The 19663-nt window shown below is 43.8% G+C and overlaps 1 long non-coding RNA gene across 2 annotated transcripts in view; it reads right to left on the bottom strand.

The window, feature by feature from the left end:
* Positions 1–754: 754 nt before the first annotated feature.
* The window catches only part of LOC137315161 (uncharacterized), a 69532-nt gene continuing 50623 nt past the window's right edge, over positions 755–19663 (bottom strand). The window contains exons 3-4 of one of the 2 annotated variants that reach the window (XR_010961336.1): positions 15195–15266; positions 755–1098 (exon numbers count right to left, since the gene is read on the bottom strand). This is a non-coding gene — a long non-coding RNA (uncharacterized lncRNA). Of the gene's footprint in view, positions 1099–11548; positions 11755–15194; positions 15267–19663 lie in introns of those variants that run through there. The other variant, XR_010961335.1, reaches the window with a different exon arrangement.

Below are 19663 nucleotides of genomic sequence, written 5' to 3'. Positions count from 1 at the left end.
GTCACTCGGTACCTGGTGGCCATGGCAGCGGCGGATCTACTGGTCGTTATCATCGATCTGATATTGAGACAGGTTCCGACTGCATATTACGAACAATTTCATTTCCTGACCGACATCCCCGTGTGTAATATCCACGCCGTCCTGCTTTATGCAGCGACAGACTGTTCTGTCTGGTTCACCGTCACTTTCACCTTTGATCGATTTGTGGCCATTTGTTGCCAGAAACTGAAAACTAAATATTGCACCGAGAAAACGGCGGCTGTGGTTCTGGGAACAGTGACTGTGCTGAGCTGTTTAAAGAACATCACCTGGTACTTTATGTTATCGCGTGGGTATACTCTTGGCAACATTCCCTTTTTTTGTGCTGTAGAAGGTCGTGTTAAATATTCCCGGGCATGGGGAGCAATCGAACTCCTTCATTATATTCTAACCCCGGGGGTCGCATTTGTTCTGATTCTGCTGCTCAATGTTTTAATCGTCAGACACATTGTCGTGGCCAACAGAGCCCGCAGGAGACTCCGGGACCACAGCAGCGAAGAGAGTCCCAGTGACCCAGAAATTACGAGTCGAAGGAAGTCCATTATTTTACTGTTCGTCATCTCGGGGAATTTCATGCTGTTATGGGCGATGTTTATGTTGTATTCTATATGGATGCGGGTGTTGGATTTCATAGGTCCGATTGTAATTCCACCGATCTTTCTCATGGAACTGGGATTCATGCTCCAGCTCCTGAGTTGCTGCACAAACACTTGTATTTATGCTGTAACCCAGACTAAATTCAGAGAGCAGTTGAAGAATATGCTGAAATATCCCTTTTCTCTGATTGTTAACATCATTAAATGATGAGAAGAACGGAAGAATTCCCAGCATCAGAACTCAATCCTCTTTCATATTCTGTTCTACCCGCTCCGCCCCCGGGGTCTGTGATATCGAGATATTGGGGTCAATCGGCTATGACACTGAACCAGTCCAAAATGCGATCATCGGTTCCCAATTTGAATGGAGGTTTGGGGACGATCACAACCTCTGAGGTCCCTGCGGTGGTTCTTGAATGTGGCCGGGAAGTTCACGACTGCTTCCTGTCGAGACATTGTGGGTCTGTCCAATCGGTGGAAGGTGTTTTAAATTATTGAAGGAAATTATCAATTAAATGTTCAGTAACATGACGGAAGACTCCTTTGAATATCAGCCAAATTAAATAGACAACAAGTGAACATTTACAAGAAACACCCGGTAAACATTAACAGACTCAAGGAAACACGCTGTAAACTTTCACAGTCGCACAGAATGGCCCTGTAAATAAATTCCGTCTCAGAGAAACACCCTGTAAATATTAACATTCACAGAAACAACATGTAATCATTAAAAGTTTCACAGAAACACCATATAAATATTAACATTCTCAGAAACACCCTGTAAATATTAACATTCACAGAAACCACCTGGAAACATTAACAGTTTCAAAGAAACACCCTAAAAATATTAACTGTCCCACAGAAGCACCCTGTAAATATCAAGTGTCACAGAAAGACCTTATAAGCATTAATGCACTCACAGAAACTTCCTGTAAATAATAACCGTCTCACAGATACAACCTGTAAAGAACAGATTCACAGAAACTAGTTGTAAATAATAACATACTCACTGAAAGACCTGTAAATATTAATATAATCACAGAAATACTGTAAACATTAACAGATTCAAGGAAAAACTCTGTAAACATTAACAAGTCTCACAGATACACGCAGCAAGTACGAAAATACTGACATCTTTCCATACTAATACATTGCCAGGATATGTTAACAAACTGACAGACGCTTCCTGCAAATATTACCGTTGATGAACAGACACCCTGTAACAACCAAAACACTGCCAGAGACTTCCTGTAAACACGAACATAATCCCAATGACTCATGAATATTAACACACCGATAGATTACAGGGGTTAATATTAACACTCTCACTGAGACACTCTGTGCTTCATTGCCCAAGGCCAGAGACACCCTGTGAACTGTAAAACACTCCCGCTGATATCAGCAATATTAACACCCTGACAGGGACATCGGTGAATATTAACAACAACAACTCCCATTTATACAGCGCCTTTAACGTTGTTAAACGTCCTAATGCGTTTCACAGGAGCGATTATCAAACAAAATTTGACACCGAGCCGCCGAAGGAAATATTAGGACAAGTGACCAAATTAATCGTGAAGAGGTAAGTTTTAAGGAGCGTTTTAAAGGGGGAAAAGAAGGTTGAGAGGCTGAAAGGTTTAGCGAGGGCAATTCAGAGGTCAGGCAGCTGAAGGCATGGCCGCCTTGGTGGGGCGATGAAAAGCGGGGGATGGCAAGAGGCCAGAATTGGAAGGGCGCAGAGATCTCGAAGGGTTGTCTGGCTGGTGGAGGTTACAGAGATAAGGTGGGGCGAGGCCGTAAATGGATTTGAAGGCAAGGATGAAAATTTAAAAATGAGGGGTTGCTGAATCGGGAGCGAATGTCCATCAGCGAACACAGAGGGGTGATGGGAAAACGGGACTTGATTCGAGTGAGAATTACGGCAACAGAGTTTTGGATGAGCTCAAGTTTGCAGAGGGTGCAAGGGTGGAGGCCGGCCGGGAGAGCATTGAAGTAGTTGAGTCTGGAGGTAACAAAGGCATGGATGATGGTTTCAGCAGCAGATGAGCTGAGACAGGGGTGGAGATGGGCGATGTTAAGGAGGTGGAAGTAGGCGGTCTTGGTGACGGAGAGGATATGGGGTCAGAAGTTCATCTCAGAGTCAAATAGGGAGCTCAGATTGTGAACGGTGTGGTTCAGCCTCACACATTGGCCAGGGAGAGGGATGGAGTCAGTGTCCAGGGAATGGAGTTCGTGGCAGGGACCGAACACAACGGCTTCGGTTTTCCCTACGTTTAATTCGAGGAAATTTCTTTTCATCCAATGCTGGATGACGGAGAAGCAGCCTGACAAATTAGAGGCAATGGAGGGGTCGGGAGAGGTGGTGGGGATGTGGAGCTGGGTCTCGTCAGCAGCCTGAACTGGTTCCTCCCGGACTGAGCAGGATTGCTTTTTCAACAACACATCATCAGTGGTGTGAAAATAAGCTGTCTCACGACGGTCTGATCGGAGCTAACGTTCAATATTGGAGTGTGAACAATCCAGCGCTGGGTGAAGTCTACTTCACAATGAGAGGAACAGCCGACATCGAAGAATCAAAAAGCGACATCCCGACGAGCGCTGGATCGCCACAGGCCGTCTGGAACCTGACGTTGTGTTTTCGGATGATCTCGGTGAGGCGCAGCATGTGGAGGAGAAATAGGCGGGGGCCAAGGAGAGAGCAATGCGGGATTCCGGGGGTAAAGGTGCGGGAGCGGGAAGAGAAGCCATTGCAGTTGATTCTCTGACGATGACTGGATTGGTGGGAATGGACCAGGCGATGGCATTCCCTCCTCGGCAAAGAGTGAGGGGAAAGACCGTACCAAAGTGAGAGGGAGAGAGAGAGGCACACAGTGAAAGAAGTGGTGAGAAATAGAGCGGGATAGATGAGAGAGTTGGAGAGACAGAGGGGGAGAGAATTAAACAGAAACAGAGTAAAGGTGTGACACAATCTCAGACAGAGCACGAGAGAAAATGAGCATCGCACACTGGTCCAGAATTAATATATAGAATCGCAAATAAGACAAGGTTCAATCGGCCCCCTGAACCCTCTTTTTAAACCTCCTTTTTTTACCACTTTTATCCCCCCTTATTAAATCCACTTTAACTTATCATTTGAAACTTCATTAAACCCCTTTTAATCCCTTTTAAACCTCATTTTTAAACCCGACTATTTAAGTCATTTTGGCCCCTTTTTAAACCCATTTTTTTGAGAGACTGTCTTTCTCCAAACTCTCCCACTGTGGTTCCTTTTGAAACCCATCTCTTTCTCACCGAGCTCACAGTCTCTCTCCTAACCTCTTTTAAACACATGTACCGCCCGTTTAATAATTTAACCTCCTTAAACCGCTTACAACTGTCCTGTTTAAACCTTTTAACCTCTTGAACCACGTTTTTTCCTCCAACCCCCTTTTAAAAGTTTAACCCCCTTTTTAATCTTTTAACTTATTTTGACCTCTTTTTAACCTCTTTAATACCATTTCAACCAATAACAAATTTAACCCCGTTTAACCGTCTTTTTAACCCCCTTTATAACATTAGTCTCCTTTTAAACCCTTTTGAAGCTCTTCAACATTATTCTTAATCCCCTTCTGTGAGAGAAGCAAAGCGTTCCCCAGATATTGGGCAAAATGGAGGTTTGCAGACAGTGAGAGGGGGGAGGGGCTCTGGCCTCGGTGCGACTCACAGGAAGTGACCTCGCCGCGTAAGACAATGATGACCCAAAATGGCCGCCTCCAAGGCTGTTGCCACGCCCACTCCGCAACCGACATTTTGTCCTTTCCCAGAAGTAAGCTCGCCACGTCGATGCCAGCTCAACGTATCCACCTCTGGGAGCAGCTGGGCTCCGCATGCTGCCCCGCAGCCGAGCGACCGGTTGAGGTGTCATGTGGTCATGTGACGCCATCTCCCAGAGTGCAGCGTGGCCAGAGCTGTGGTTCGATCGGGGATTTTCTCCGCGCGCTGGATTGTGGGAAGGCGTGGTCGCCATCGCCGCATCCGTCCAACCAGCTGCTCAAATTGGCGATACCGCCGCCCTCCAATGGTGACCGGCACTGAAAGGAGCTGGAGTTGGGATTCAAACCCCGGGAGGCAACCAGCATCGCCCTTCGGCTCCTTCCAACCACCTGAACACATTCACCAGCCCATAAACCCCTTCCCATTCCCTCAAGCCCTTTCCCAAACACTGAATGAGTTCCCTGAACAGCTTCTCATCCCCTGAAGCCCTTCCCACACTCTGAATTCCTTACTCTCACAACGAACCCCTTCCCATCCCCTGAAGCTCCTTTCAACCCCATGATCCAATTCTCGATACACTCAACCGCTTCTCCTCCCCTAAACCCCTTCCCATCCCCTCAACCCCTTTCTACCCGCTGATATGATTTAGACCACCTGAGCATCTTCCTTAACTCATTACCATCCCCTGAACCACATCCCATTCCCTGAACCCCTTCCCTCCCTCTGAAACCCTGCCCCACATCATGAACCATTTCCAATACTCTCGACCCCTTCCCCTCCTCTTGAACACCTGCACACCCAATAAACCCATTCCGCTGCCCAAGATTCCATGATCCCTTCCCAAACACATGAATCTCTTTCCAACCCTCTGAAACCCTCCCATTCCCTTCCCACCCTTTAAGCAGTTCCCCACACCTTGATCCCCTTCCCGAACACCTGAACCCACATAGATTAGCACTGAGGCTTCAAATATTCAGTATATTTATTGTTGACATGGATAACACAATAGAGAGCCATTTTCCCAAGTTTGCAAATGACACATGGATTGATGGCATCGCATGTCGTGTACATGGGAGCAGAAAATTACAAAGAGACATTTGTAGATAATGTGAGTGGGCAAAACTGTGGCAGATGACTTCAAAGAAGTTACGTCTGATATCTTCCATTTTGGACCTAAAAAACGATCAATCCGAAGATTTCTTTAAATGCTGTCATTCCCTTGAGAATAGAAGATTCTAATTCGAATAGAAGATCTGATTAAAGTGTATAAGATGATAGAGAGGAATTGTTTCCTCTGGTGGGGAAGTGCTGAACAACGGGAATAACCTTCAAATTAGACCCAGGCCGTTCAGCGGTGAAGTCAGATCGAACTTCTTCACACAAAGGGCAGTGTAAATGTGGAACTCTCGCCCCCAAAAGCTGTTGAGGCTGGGGATCAATTGAAAATTCCAAAACTGAGATTTATAGACTTTTGTTAGGCACGGGTATTATGAGTTATGGAAGCAATGTGGGTAGACGGAGTTAAGATTCGGATCAGCCAGGATCGAATTGATCGAAACTAGCTCGAGGAGTTGAATGGTCTACTCTTGTTCCTACGTTCCTAATTTACTATGTTCCAATGGAAGAGAGGTGGAAGTGATTATCCTCGGGGTCGGTGCTGGGCCCACCTCTCCGCTCCGTACATATCGACTATTCGGATTTGGGAATCTGGAGCACAATTGGAACATTTGCTGATGACACAAAATTAGGAGATTTGACAACCAGTGACGGAAATTTAAATCAGTTCAGGAGGACATTGATGGTTTGGTGAATGGATTGACAGGTGGCAGATGCCGCTTAATGTGGAGAAGTATGAAGCATATTGAATAATGGTCCGTCAATGCCTCGAATTTAAATTCCCCATCCTCGAGTTAAATCCGTCCATGGCCTCGCCCCTCCCTCTCTCTTCATTCTCCTCCAGCCCTACATCACCCGCCACCCCGAGAACTCTGCACTCCTCAAATTCTTGCCTCTTGTGCATTCCCGATTTTCATCGCTCCACTACTGGCGGCCGCACCTTCAGCTGCCTAGGCCGTAAGCTCTGGAATTCCCTCCCTAAACCGCTCCGCCTCTCTACCTCTGTCTCCTCTTTTAAGACGTTACTTAAATCTACCTCTTTGACCAAGCTTTTAGTTAACTGTCCGAATGCCTCCTTATGTGTCTCAGTGTCAAACTGTGTTTGATAATGTTCCTGTGATGCGACTTGGGACGTTTTACTACGTTAAATGTGCTATATAAATGCAAGTTATTGTCGATTATAGATATAGAATCACAGAATCAACGAATGGTTACAGCAGAGAAGGAGACCATTTCGCCCATCGTGCCCGTGCCTGCTCTTTGTAAGAGCAATCGATTTAGTTCCATTCCCCTGCTCTATCCTCGTAACCCTGTTCGTTTTATCCAGTCAACTATTTATACAATTCCTTTTTCAAAGCCACGATTTAATCTGCTTCCACCACTTTTTCAGACAGGACATTCCAGATCATAACTACTCGCTGTGTAAAGAGTTGTTCCTCATGTCGCCTTCGGTTCTTTTGCCAGTCGCCTAAAATCTGTGTCGTTTGTTTCTCGACTCTTCCGGCCAATCGGAACAGTTTCTCTTTACTTACTTTATGTAAACCCTTCATGATTTTGAACACGTAAAATCTCCCCTCACCCTTCTCTACTCTCAGGAGAACAATCCCAGCTTCTCCAGCCGATCAACGGAACTGAAGTCCCCTCATCCCTGGAACCATTCTAGTACATGGTTTCTGCATCCTCTCTAAGGCCTTCACATCCTTCTAAAAGTGCGGTGCCCAGGATTAGACACAATGCTCCAGCTGCGGCGGAACCAGTGTTTTATAACGGTTGAAAATAACTTCCTTGCTGTTGTACTCTATGCCTCTATTTATAAAGCCCTAGATCCCGTATGCTTTTTTAAGCGCTTTCTCAACCTATCTGTTAACTTCAAAGATTTGTCCACATATACCCCCAGGTCTCCCTCCACCTGCACCCCCTTCAGTATTGTACCATTTAGTTTATATAGCCTCTCCTCGTCATCCAGGGAGCTCTGGCTTTGGTTGCCCTACCTTTCCCCCTTGTGGGAATGTACATAGTCTGTACCCGAACCAACTCCTCTTTAAAGGCTGCCCATTGTTCGATAACAGTTTATCCTGCCAATCGTTGATTCCAATTTCCCAGGGCCAGATCCGCTCTCAACTCACCAAAATTGGCCCACTTCCCATTCAGGATTTTTACTCCAGACTGTTCCTTGTCCTTTTCCATCAATAATCTAAACCTTAGGATATTATGATCACTGTTCCCTAAATGTGCCCCCACTGACATTTGTTCCACTTGCTCCACCTGATTGCCCAGAACCAGATCCAGCAATGCCTCCTTCCTCGTTGGTCCAGAAACATAGTGATCAGGGAAATTCTCGGAAACACACTTAAATAATTCCTCCCCCTCTTTGCCCTTCACACTATTACTATCCCAGTCTATGTTAGGATAGTTGAAGTCCCCAGTTATCATTACTCCGTAGTTTTTGCTCCTCTCTGTAATTCCCCTGCACATTTGATCCTCTATATCGTTCCCAAAATACGGTGGCCTATAGAATACACCGAGTAGTCTAATAGCACCTCTATTGTTTCTTAACTCTAACCAAACAGATTTTATCCTTGACCCCTCAAGGACATCCTCTCTCTCCAGCACTGCAATATTCTCCTTCATTAATACTGCCACCAGCGCCCCGCCCCCGTGTCATTTTGTTCGTTCACGACCTTTCATGAACACCTTGTATCCACGAATATTTAGTACCCAATCCTGCCCTTTTATGAGCCAGGTCTCTGTTATCGCCACAACACCATATTACCACGTGGCTATTTGCGTCTGCAGCTCACCAACCTTATTTACCTTGATTGGTGCGTTTACACACAGGCACTCTAAACCTACCTTAGACCTTCTCGTATTCTCTCTTAGTCTAATCCCACCTAATAATGTATTATTTCTTACTCTAGTCTCTCCCAATTCTGTGTGGACATTGTTTCTCATTTCTAATGCTACATCCTGGCGCCCATCCCCGTGCCCTGTATATCAATATTACAGAGTTTTTCATTAAGTATAAACAGCAAACAATTTAATGTTTTATTTTTATATTTCAAATCAGCTATTGTATAATTTAAAATATTAAGTATGAATCAAATGGCCTCCCTATAAATCCAAACAACATGTATATAATCTAAGGTAGCAAATATAACTTCAAGCAGTGGATGAATCATTTAAAACCATATATTTATTAAAGCAGTTTTTACTTATTTAAAATGACATTCTTGTTATCGAAAGCAGCCATTTTTACACACGATATCCATCATTTAAAACAACTTGTGGCAATCGATCTCTATCATTTAATTTGAAAATACTTGTTCTAGTGTTTCTTATTCTTTATATGCCCATGTTCAAATTCACAGGACACTGACCAGTTCAATGGGAGTAAGGAGAGAATGGATGACTTGAAAATGCAGATTGAATCTTCACTGCCTCCAATTATATCCTGCCCTTTCACCGAGCTCAGTTTGTAGTTCTATCACCTCTGAGTCAGTAGGTCGTGGGTTCATTTCCCAATCCAGAGACTTAAGCCCATGATCTAGGTTGGCACTCCCGGTGCCAGTAGCGAGGGAGTGCCTAACTGTCCTGGGTGCCATCTTTCAGATGAGACGTTAAACCGAGGCCCCATTTGTCCTCTCAAGTGGACATAAAAGATTCCACGACCACCGTTGGAGGAAGAGCAGGGGGAGTTCACCCTGGTGTCCTGGGACAATATGTATCCCTCAACCAACATCACTAAAAACAGATTATCTGATCATTCTCACATTGCTGTTTGTGGGACCTTGCTCTGTGCAAATTGGCTGCCGCATTTCCTCCATTACAACAGTGACTACCTTCATTGGCGATAAAGCGCTTTGGGACGTCCTGAGGACGTGAAAGTGGCTTTAAAATTCAAATCTTTCTTTCACCTGAAAACTGCATGTGATTTTTCCTTCAAATTTGTTCAACAGTTTCTCATCGAAATATCTCGGGATTTTCCCTCTGCTCCGTATCTTTGGGATAATGAGCAGTTATTCAATTTGGCCGGATGTGACTCGTGGTGTCTCACAGTGATCTCTATTGGGGCCTCTACTATTCACTGTATTTATTAACGACTTAGATAACGGGATAGAGAGCGGCATATACAAATTTTCTCGATGACACAAAGACAGGCAGCATTGTCAGCAGTGTAGCTGGAAGCAAAAAACTACAGAGAGATATTCACAGATTAAGTGAATGGACAAAACTGTGGCAAATGGATTTCAATGCAAGCAAGTGTGAGGTCATCAACTTTGGACCTAAAAAGGATCGATCAGAGTACTTTCTAAATGGTGAAAAGCTCTAAACAGGGAAGGGCCAAAGAGACTTTATATGTAGATTATTGAAATGTCATGGACAGGTACAGAAAATAATCAAAGGGCTCTTGGAAATTGTGGCCTTTATATCCAGTGGACTAGACTACATGTGGTAGAAGTTATGCTACAAATGTACAAAACCCCGGTTGGACCACTCCTGAATACAGTATTCACTTCTCTGGTCCGCACGAAGGAAAGATATATTGGCCTTAGAGGGAGTGCAGCGTTGATTTACTCGAATTATACCTGGACTCCAATGGTTAAATTACGAGGAGACATTGCGCAATCAGGGATTGTATGCCTTGGAATTTAGAAGACTAAGAAGTGATTTGATCGACATTTTCAAGATATTAACGGGAACTGATCGGGTAGATGGAGGGAAACTATTTCCGCTGGTTGGCGAGTCTGGGACTAGGGGACACAGACTAAAAATTAGAGCCATGATTTTCAGGAGTGAAGTTAGGAAACATTTCTACACGCAAAGGCTGGACGAAGTTTGGAACCCTCTTCCATATACAGCAGTTGATGCCAGCTCAATTGTTAATTTCAAACCTGAGATTGATAGATTTTTGTTAACCTTAGGGATTAAGGGATATGGGGCTAAAGAGGGCGTATGGAGTTAGGTCACAGATCAGCCATGATCTTATTGAATGGCGGAGCAGATTCGAGGGGTTAAATGGCCTCCTCCTGTCCCTAAACAACACCTTTATAAATGACTGGGTGAGACCGCGGCTGTAGCACTGTGTCCAATTCTTGGGCACCACACTTTAGGAAGAATGTCAAGGCCTTGGAGATGGTGCAAATGAGATTGACTGGTATAGATCCAGGAATGAGGCAGCTCAGCTACGCGGAGAGACTAGAGAAATTGGAATTGTTCTCATTGGAGCAGAAAAGGTTAATGGGAGATTTATTGGTGGTCTTCAGATTTAAAAGGTGTTTTGCTGCAGTTCAGAAGGAGAAATTATTTCAACTGGCAGGAAGGCCGCTAACCAGAGGACACAGATTTAAGATAATTGGCCAAAGAACCAGAGAGTGGAGATGATGAGGATTTTCGTTTGTGCACCGAGTTGTTTTGTTCTGGAATGCACTGCACGAAAGGGCGGAGGAAGCAGATTCATTGGTGACTTTTAAAAGGGAATTGGATAAATAGTTGAAGGGGAGAAAGTTGCATTGCTATGTGGAATGAGCAGGGGAGTGGGACTAATTGGATAACTCTTTTAAAGAGCCGACACAGGCACGATGGGCTGAATGCCCTCTTCCTGTGCTTTCAGACTCATCAAACGCTGCGGTGTAATACTTCGTGCTACCAGAAGATGGTACCTTTGTCTAAAATATTCCCGCTCCCGCCCACTGGACTGCTGGTGAAATGCAGCTAAGTTTACATTTCACAGTTCCTCAGGTAACATTAGTGATACACGTGAAATTGATCTTTCCTTTATCCCTCCTCCCACGCCATACACATACCGACTGTCGCTGAGGGACGGGCTCCACGGACCCAGGCTGCCGAACTGAAACTTCATACCAAGGACCTTATCTCTGCAGGGGACACTCGTTGTCAGCACCGAACGCACTTTCCAGCAGGAGTCACTGCTGACACGGAGTGGGAGAGAGAGAGAGAGAGAGAGAGACTGACAGACAGAAAGGAGAGGGGTGGAGAGATAGAAGGTGAGAAAGAGAAAGAAAGATAAAGAGACAGACATACACACACGGAGACAGAGAGAGAGAGAGGGGGGTAGACAGAGACAGAGGGAGGTGGTGGTAGAGAGAGAGGTAGAGAATGTAAGATCATAAGAAGATAAGAAATAGCAGCTGGAGTCGGCTATTCGGTCCCTCGAGCCTGATGCGCCATTCAATCAGATCATGGCAGATCTTCTACCTCAACTCCTCAACGACTGATCATCCACAGCCCTCTGTGGGAGAGAATGCAAAGGTTCACTACCCTCTGAGTGAAGAAATTCCTCCTCAGCTCCGTTTTAAATGGCCGACCAGTTATCCTGCGACTATGCCCCTAATTCGAAACTCTCCAGCCAATGGAAACAACCTCTCAGCACCTACCCTGTCTAGTTTCTCGATTCCCTAGCCGGGGAAGGGGAAGCGAGAGGTAGAGGAAGAGGCAGAGAGATGGAAAAAGACCGAGAGAGTGATGAACACACAAACACAGAGTGACAGAGAGAGTTAGACAGAAAGAGAGGTAGAAAGAGAGGGAGAGTGAGGGGCTGGGGTGAAGGAGAGCGACAGTCGGAGAGGGAGGTCCGGGAGAGAGATAAAGAGACGGAGAGACATAGAGAGATAGAGAGACGGTAAAAGATAAAACTACAGAGAGAGAGAGACACGGAGGGGCAGAGAGACACAGAGAGGCAGAGAGAGAAATAGAGGAGAGAGTCAGAGATGGAGTCATATAGAGAGACAGAGACAGAGAGAGAGAGAGATAGACAGAGAGACATACAAAGATACATAACGAGACAAAGCGAGAAGCCAATTGAGAGAGAGAGAGAGAGAGAGTGACAGAAAGAAAATGGGACAGAGAGAGAGACAGAGAGAGACAAAGGAACCGAGAGAAAGAGACAGAGAGAGTCTGTAGGGGGAAGGGGAAAGAGACACAGAGAGACAGACAAAGACTGTGCAGGTTGACGAAACAAATCTGTAATGATCACCAGAAAATGAAAGGAGAGAGTGAGAGAAAGATAGAGAGAGACAGATAGCGAGAGATAGAGAGACAAAGAGAGACACAGAGCAGGGAGGGAACAAACGGGAAGACAGTGAGAGAGAAAAATACAAAAATGACACAAAGAGTGACAGAGAGAGAGCAGAGAAGAGTTAGACAGAGAAAGAGAGATAGTTGGAGAGGGGGGCAAAGAGAGAGTTTGATGGAGTGAGCAATCCAGCTAGTCCCACTCCGCCGACCTTTCCCCGTAGCCCTGCATTTTTTCCTTTAAATTACATTTCCAGTTCCCTTTTCAAGGCCATGATGGAATTTGTCTCCATGACCCCCTCGGGCAGTGCATTGCTGATCCGAAACATTCACTGAGTAAAAAAAAAATCCTCATGTCACTTTTAGTTCTTTTGCAAATCACCTTAAATCTATCTCCTCTGGTTCTTGACCCTTACGCCAGTTTCTCTCTATCTGGACCCTTCATGATTTTGAATACCTCCATCAAATATCCTCGCAACTGTCTCTGTTCCAAGAAGAACAATCCCAGCTTCTCCAGTCTATCCACGTAACTAAAGTCCCTCATCACTGGAATCAATCAATAAATCTCTAATGCACCTTCTGCCCATGAGTAGATCTCCTTTATGGTAACTAATCGGCCCCACCCCTCGTCGTACTACCTGTTAACTGTTTACATGCCTGCAGTCGATTTTTGGATTCCCTTTTATGTTTGCCGCCAGTCTATTCTCATGCTCTGTCTCTCTCTTTCACCCACTTATTTCCATTTTCACTTCCCCTCTGAACTTTCTATATTCTGCTTGGTTCTCACTTGTTTTATCAACCTGACATCTGTCATGTGCTCCTTTTTTACGTTTCATTTTACTCTCAAACTTATGTCAGCCAGGGAGCTCTGGCTTTAATTGCCCTACCTTTCTGCCTGGAGGGAATGTGCCGAGATTGTACCCGAACCATCTTATCCTTAAAGGCCGCCCACTGTTCAATTACAGTTTTGCCTGCCAATCTTTGATTCCAATTTACCCAGGCCAGATCTGTTCTCATCCATTGAAATTGACCCTCCTCCAATTGAGTATTTGCACTTTAGAGTTGTCTGTGTCCTTTTCCTTAGCTATTCTAAACCTATGATCGCTGCTCCCTAAATGCTCCTCCACTGACACTTGCCCCACTTGGCCCACCTCATTCCATGGAACCAAGTCCAGCAATGCCTCCTTCATAGTTGGGCTGAAAATGTACTCGATAAGAAAGTTGTCCTGAATAAATTTCAAAAATTCCTCCCCCTCTGTGCCGCATATATTATTACTACCCCAGTCGACATTAGGTTGGTTGAAGTCCATCATTTATCTCTGCTCTATGGCTTTTGCACCTCTCTGTGATTTCCCTGCAAATATGCTCCTCTATATCCTTCCCACTGGTTGGTGGCCGATAGAATAGACCCAGTAGTGTAATGGCACCTCTTTTATTTCTTAACTCCCTGACCCGTCCAGGACATCCTCTCTCTCCAGCACTGCAATGTTCTCTTTGAGTGTCTGTGTGATTTCAGCTACGATGGCCGATAGGTTCAGGTCGTTGAATTCAAAATCCACTGGGGTTTCCTCGGGCAGATTCTAACCCTGTTCGGAGCGGATTTTTCCATTTTTTAAAAACCTGTTAACTTTCTTTCATCTTTTCCCCCTGGAGATCACTGGCCCTGAAACTGCTCAGAATTCTCTCCAATATATTTATTCCCTAGTCAGTGGCCACGCGGCCTAATAGACAAGGCGTTTGAGTTCCGTATCAATCGTGTTGTTATTAGAAGATTTTCGGCTCGAGTCCTGCCGCGGTCGTTTCCGACACAGGATGTAACATCTTCCGAATGTGTTTTACACCCTGCCATTTCTAACTCAGACTTCAGTCTGTCTGGCGAGAGAGGATCTCCCATTGAAGTTTACTTACAGAAGTTGACTCTTCGTTTTCAACATTGTCGAATTCGCATCCCCTCGAAGAACGAAGCCAAGCAGAAGGAAGGAATAACATAGAATTACACAGAATGTTCAGCACAGAAACAGGCCATTCGGCCCAACTGATCTATGCCGGTGTTTATGCTCCACACGAGCCTCGTCCCAACTGACTTCATCTAATCCTATCAGTATAACGGCATATTTCCTTCTCCCTCAGTGATTGAGAGAGTGGTTTTAAAGATGTTTTTGGATGTTCTTGATCGACACGTGACAGCCGGTCTGCCCATTTAAGGCCCGGTTTGGCACAAATCCAACCTCTCAGCAAGGACTGTGTTTGAAAACCCAACATTCATTTTAAGTAAGAACTTCAGATCCATAGCGGCCGAAGATTAGACTCTCTGTGACACCCAGACTCTTGTTGAAGTTTGCTTTGAGTGCTGCAACTCGGCTTTTCAGAATTCATTATAAAATTACATCAAATTTTGTTTGGTAACGCAGAGTTAAAGGCACTGTATCAATGAAAGTTGTTGTCGTTGTAGAATTGCCACATTTAATGATTTATGAATCTATATTCCTTAGACTCTTTGTGCTTCTACGCCATTTAGACACTCATTTTCCAAGGAGATGTATCTCAATGACCGGAGTTTCAACTGCCCACTATTTCCCACGGGACTCACTTTAACCTGCAAGTTCAGGCCCTAAGGGAAGTGTTGATTCTGTTCTGACAAGGAATGGGAAAGCTTACCTGTGCTGTGTGCTCTTTGCTGCGGGTTTCAGTTGCAGTTCTACCCCTGTGGCCACTTGAGGTCCCCAAGACCTGGTAGGACAGAAACACGTGTATTCATTGCAAAAATGTGTGACATGGGCTTGAAACTTCTGTCATCGCTACAACATTATGTAACAAAGGCCTGGAACATCTGCAATCGCTACACCAATGTGCGACCTGAGAAGTCTCTATTCATTACAGAAATCTCAACAAAAAGTTGTTGTCACTGCAACAATATATGAAATAGACGTGAAACATTTCTAATCTCTGCAATATTCTGCAACAGGGCCGGATCATATATGATCTCTGCAACAAGTGTAAGGTAAGCCTGAAGCACATCTATTAATTACAGAAATGTGCAACATTGACCTGAAACATCATCAATCTTCGCAGCAATGTATAACATGGGCCAGAAACATCTGTAATCGCTGCAACAATGTGTATCATGGGCCCGAAAAGTCTCTAATCTTTACCACAATGAGTAACCACATCTCTAATCTCTACCACAATGGGTCTGGAACATCTCTAATCTCCGCAACAATGTGTACATATGCCTGATACATTTCTAACCTCTACTACAATGTATATAATAGACCTGAAACAACTCTAATTTCTAGAAAATGGGTAACATAGGCCGGAAACATCTGCAATCGCTACAACAACGTGTAACATAGGCAGGAAACATCTGTAATCGCTATAACAATGCACAGCATAAGCCTGAAATATGTCCAATCTCCACAGCAATGTGTAATATAGGCTTGAAACATGTGTAATGTTTACAACAAGGTATATCGTCGGCCTGAAACATCACTAATCTCTACAACAATTCACATGATAAATTTGAAGGGTCGCTAATCTCAACAACAAAGTATAACATCAGCCTGAAATACACCTAATCTCCACAACAATGTATAAAATAGGCCTGAAACATGTCCAATCTCTACGTCAATGCAAAAATCGGGCTGAAACACTTCTGATCTCAACAACAGTTTCTATCATCAACCTGAAACATCTCTCATCTCTGCAACAATCTGTAACATAGGCCTGAAACACCTCAGCTCATTGCAAAGATTAGCAACATAGACATGAAACATTGTAATCTTCACAACAATGTATAACATGGACCTGAAACATCTGTCATCAAAAGAACAATGAATAACATAAGGTTGAAACATATCTAGTCTCGCCAACAATGCATAACAGAGATAGAAGGCAGAGATTTCAAATCTCTGCAACAAGGCCTAACTTAAGCCTGAAATACCTTCAATCTCTGCAACAATGTATAACATAGGCATGAAACAATTCTAACCTCTGCAACAACCTGTAACATAGGTCAGAAACATCTGTAATGTTTGCAACATGTGACTGAAATATCACTAATTTCCAGAAAAATGTGTAACATTGGCCTGAAACATCTGCAATCCCAACGACAATGTATCACATGAGCTAGAAACATTTCTAATCTCTACAAGAATGTGTAATATAGGCCTGAAACATGTTATGAATATATCGTGTAACACAGGCCTGCAACGTCTGTAATCGCTATTGCAATGTACAGCGTCAGCCTGATAGATGTCTTATCTCTACTACAATGTCTAAAGCAGGCTTGAAACAACTTCAATCTCTACAATAATGTGTAACATTGGCCTGAAACATCTGTAACCCATACAAACATGTGTAACATGTGCCTCAAACATCTCTAAGCTCTAAAACAATCTATAACATAGCCTGGAAACATTTCTAATCTCTGAAAATGTCTAACATAGGCCTGAAACATCTCCAATCTCTGAATCATTGGATAACATAGGCCTGAAACATATCTAATCTCTTCAACAATGTATAAGATAGGCCTGAATCATCTCTCATCTCGACAACAATGTGTTACATAGTATTACAACATATAAAAGTGACAGGGCCATGTTATACATTGTTGCAAAGATCACAGATGTTTCGGGCTTATTTTACAGATTGTTCTGGAGATTAGAGATGTTTCAGGCCGATGTTATACATTGTTGTAGAGTTTACAGACGTTTCAGAACTATATCGGACATCCTTTCCGAGATTAGAGATGTTTCTGGTTTATGGTACATATTGTTGTTGAGATTAGAGATGTGCCAGCCCTATTTCATACTTTGACGACGAGATTATAAATGTTTTATACCTAAGATATACATTTTTGTAGTGATTACAGATGCGTCAAGACAATGTTACACATTGTTGTAGAGATTAGAGATGTTCCAGGCCTATGTTACACATTGATGTAGAAATTAGATATATTTCAGGTGTAAGTTATACACTGTTGCAGAGATTGGAGATGTTTCAGGCCTATGTTACACATTACTGTAGGGATTGGAAACGTTTTAACCCTTTGTTGTACAGTTTTGCAGTGATTATTGTCTGAATGGAGTTAGATTGGGAAAAGGGGAGCTGCAACGAGACCTGGGTGTCCTTGTACACCAGTCGCTGAAACCGAACATTCAAGTGCAGCAAGCAGTTAGGAAGGCGAATGGTATGTTGGCCTTCATTGCAAGAGGATTTGTGTACAGGAGCAGGGATGTCTTATTGCAGTTATACAGGGACTTGGTGAGACCACATTTGGAGCATGTGTGCAGTTTTGGTCTCCTCATCTAAGGATGGATGTTCTTGGCATGGAGGGAGTGCAACCAAGGTTTACCAGACTGATTCCTGTGATGGCAGGACTGACGTATGAGGAGAGATTGGGTCGTCTCGGCCTATATTCACTCGAGTTTAGAAGAATGAGAGGTGATCTCATCGAAACATATAAAATTCTAAAAGGACTAGACAGACTAGATGCAGGGAGGATGTTCGCGAATGGCTGGGGAGTCCAGAAACAGCGGTCACAGTTTCAGGATACGGGGTGAGCAATTTGGAACCGAGACGAGGAAACGTTTCTTCACAGAGAGCGTGGTGAACCTGTGGAATTCTCTACCACAGAAGGCAGTGGAGGCCAAATCATTATATGAATTTTAGAAGGAAATAGATATATTTCTTCATGCCAAAGCAATCAAGGGATATGGGGAAAAAGCGGGAACAGGATACTGAGTTAGACGATTAGCCATGATCATTTTGAATTGCGGAGCAGGCCCGAAGGGCCGAATGTCCTACTCTTGCTCCTATTTTCTTGTTTCTATGTTTCTATGATTAGAGTTGCATCAGGCCCATTTTCTACATTGTTGCTGGCCTATGTTATCCATTGCTGTAGAGATTAGAGATGTTCCAGGTCCATTTTATATATTGTTGTATGAATTAGTGATGTTTAAGGCCCATGTTATATATTGCTGTAACGATTGCAGATATTTCAGGCCGATGATACACATTGTTGTAGAGATGCCAGCTGTTTCAGGATAATGTTATACATTGTTGCAAAGATTCCAGATATTTGAAGGCTTTGTTGCACATTGTCGCAATGGGTAGAAATGTTTCGGGCCAATGTCACACCTTGTTTTACAGATTAGTGATGTTTCAGCCCTATGGTACACATTGTTTTAGGCATTGTAAATGATTCAGATCTTTGTTACAAGCTTTGTTTAAAGCCTATGTTGCACATTGTTGCAGAGGTTAGAGATGTTTCAGTCTTATGCTAGACATTTCAGGCCGATTCAGGCCGATATTATACATTGATACATAGATTAGAGATATTTCATACCGATTTCATGTATTGTTGCAAATATCAGAGACGTTTCCATCCTATGCTACACATAGTTGCTGCGATTAAAGATGGTTTAGGCCTAAGTTACATATTGTTGTAGCGTTAGCAGATGTTTCAGGCCTGTGTTTGTCATTGTTGTAGAGATTAGAGATGTTTCAGGCCTATGTTACACATTGTTGTATACATTAGAGATGATTCAGACCTATGTTACACATTGTTGTATGTACTAGAGATGTTTCAGGCCTATGTTACACATTGTGGTGTACATTAGAGATGTTTCAGGCCGATGTTACACATTTATTTTCAAAGACTAGAGCTCATCGTGCCTGTGACAGCTCTGTGAATGACCTATTCAACCAATCTCATTACACAGCTCTTTGCTCAAAGCCCTGCATTGTTTTACCCTTCAAGAATTTATCGAATTCCCTTTTACACATAAGTATGGAAGTTACTGTTGAATCTGTTTCCACCACCCTTTCAGGCAGCGCATCCCAAATCATTACAACTCGCTGCGAAAAAAAATACCGCATGTCTTCACTGGCTCTTTTGCCGATTATCTAAAATCTGAGTCCTTTGGTTACCGACCCGTTTGCCACTGCAAACAGCTTCTAATTATTTACCCTGTCAAGACCGTTAATGATTTTGCATACCTCGATCAAATCACCCCTTAACCTTCTCTGTTCTAAGGAGAGTAAAGCAGTTTCTCCAGTCTCTCCACATATTTGAAGTTCCTCCTCCCAGGAATCATTCTAGTAAATCTCTTCTGCACCTTCTCTGA

Source organism: Heptranchias perlo, unplaced genomic scaffold (assembly GCF_035084215.1).
Source record: "Heptranchias perlo isolate sHepPer1 unplaced genomic scaffold, sHepPer1.hap1 HAP1_SCAFFOLD_54, whole genome shotgun sequence".
NCBI classification, from domain to species: Eukaryota; Metazoa; Chordata; class Chondrichthyes; order Hexanchiformes; family Hexanchidae; genus Heptranchias; species Heptranchias perlo.
Note: the sequence above shows the minus strand (reverse complement) of the source record. Positions and strands in the feature narration are given on the sequence as shown.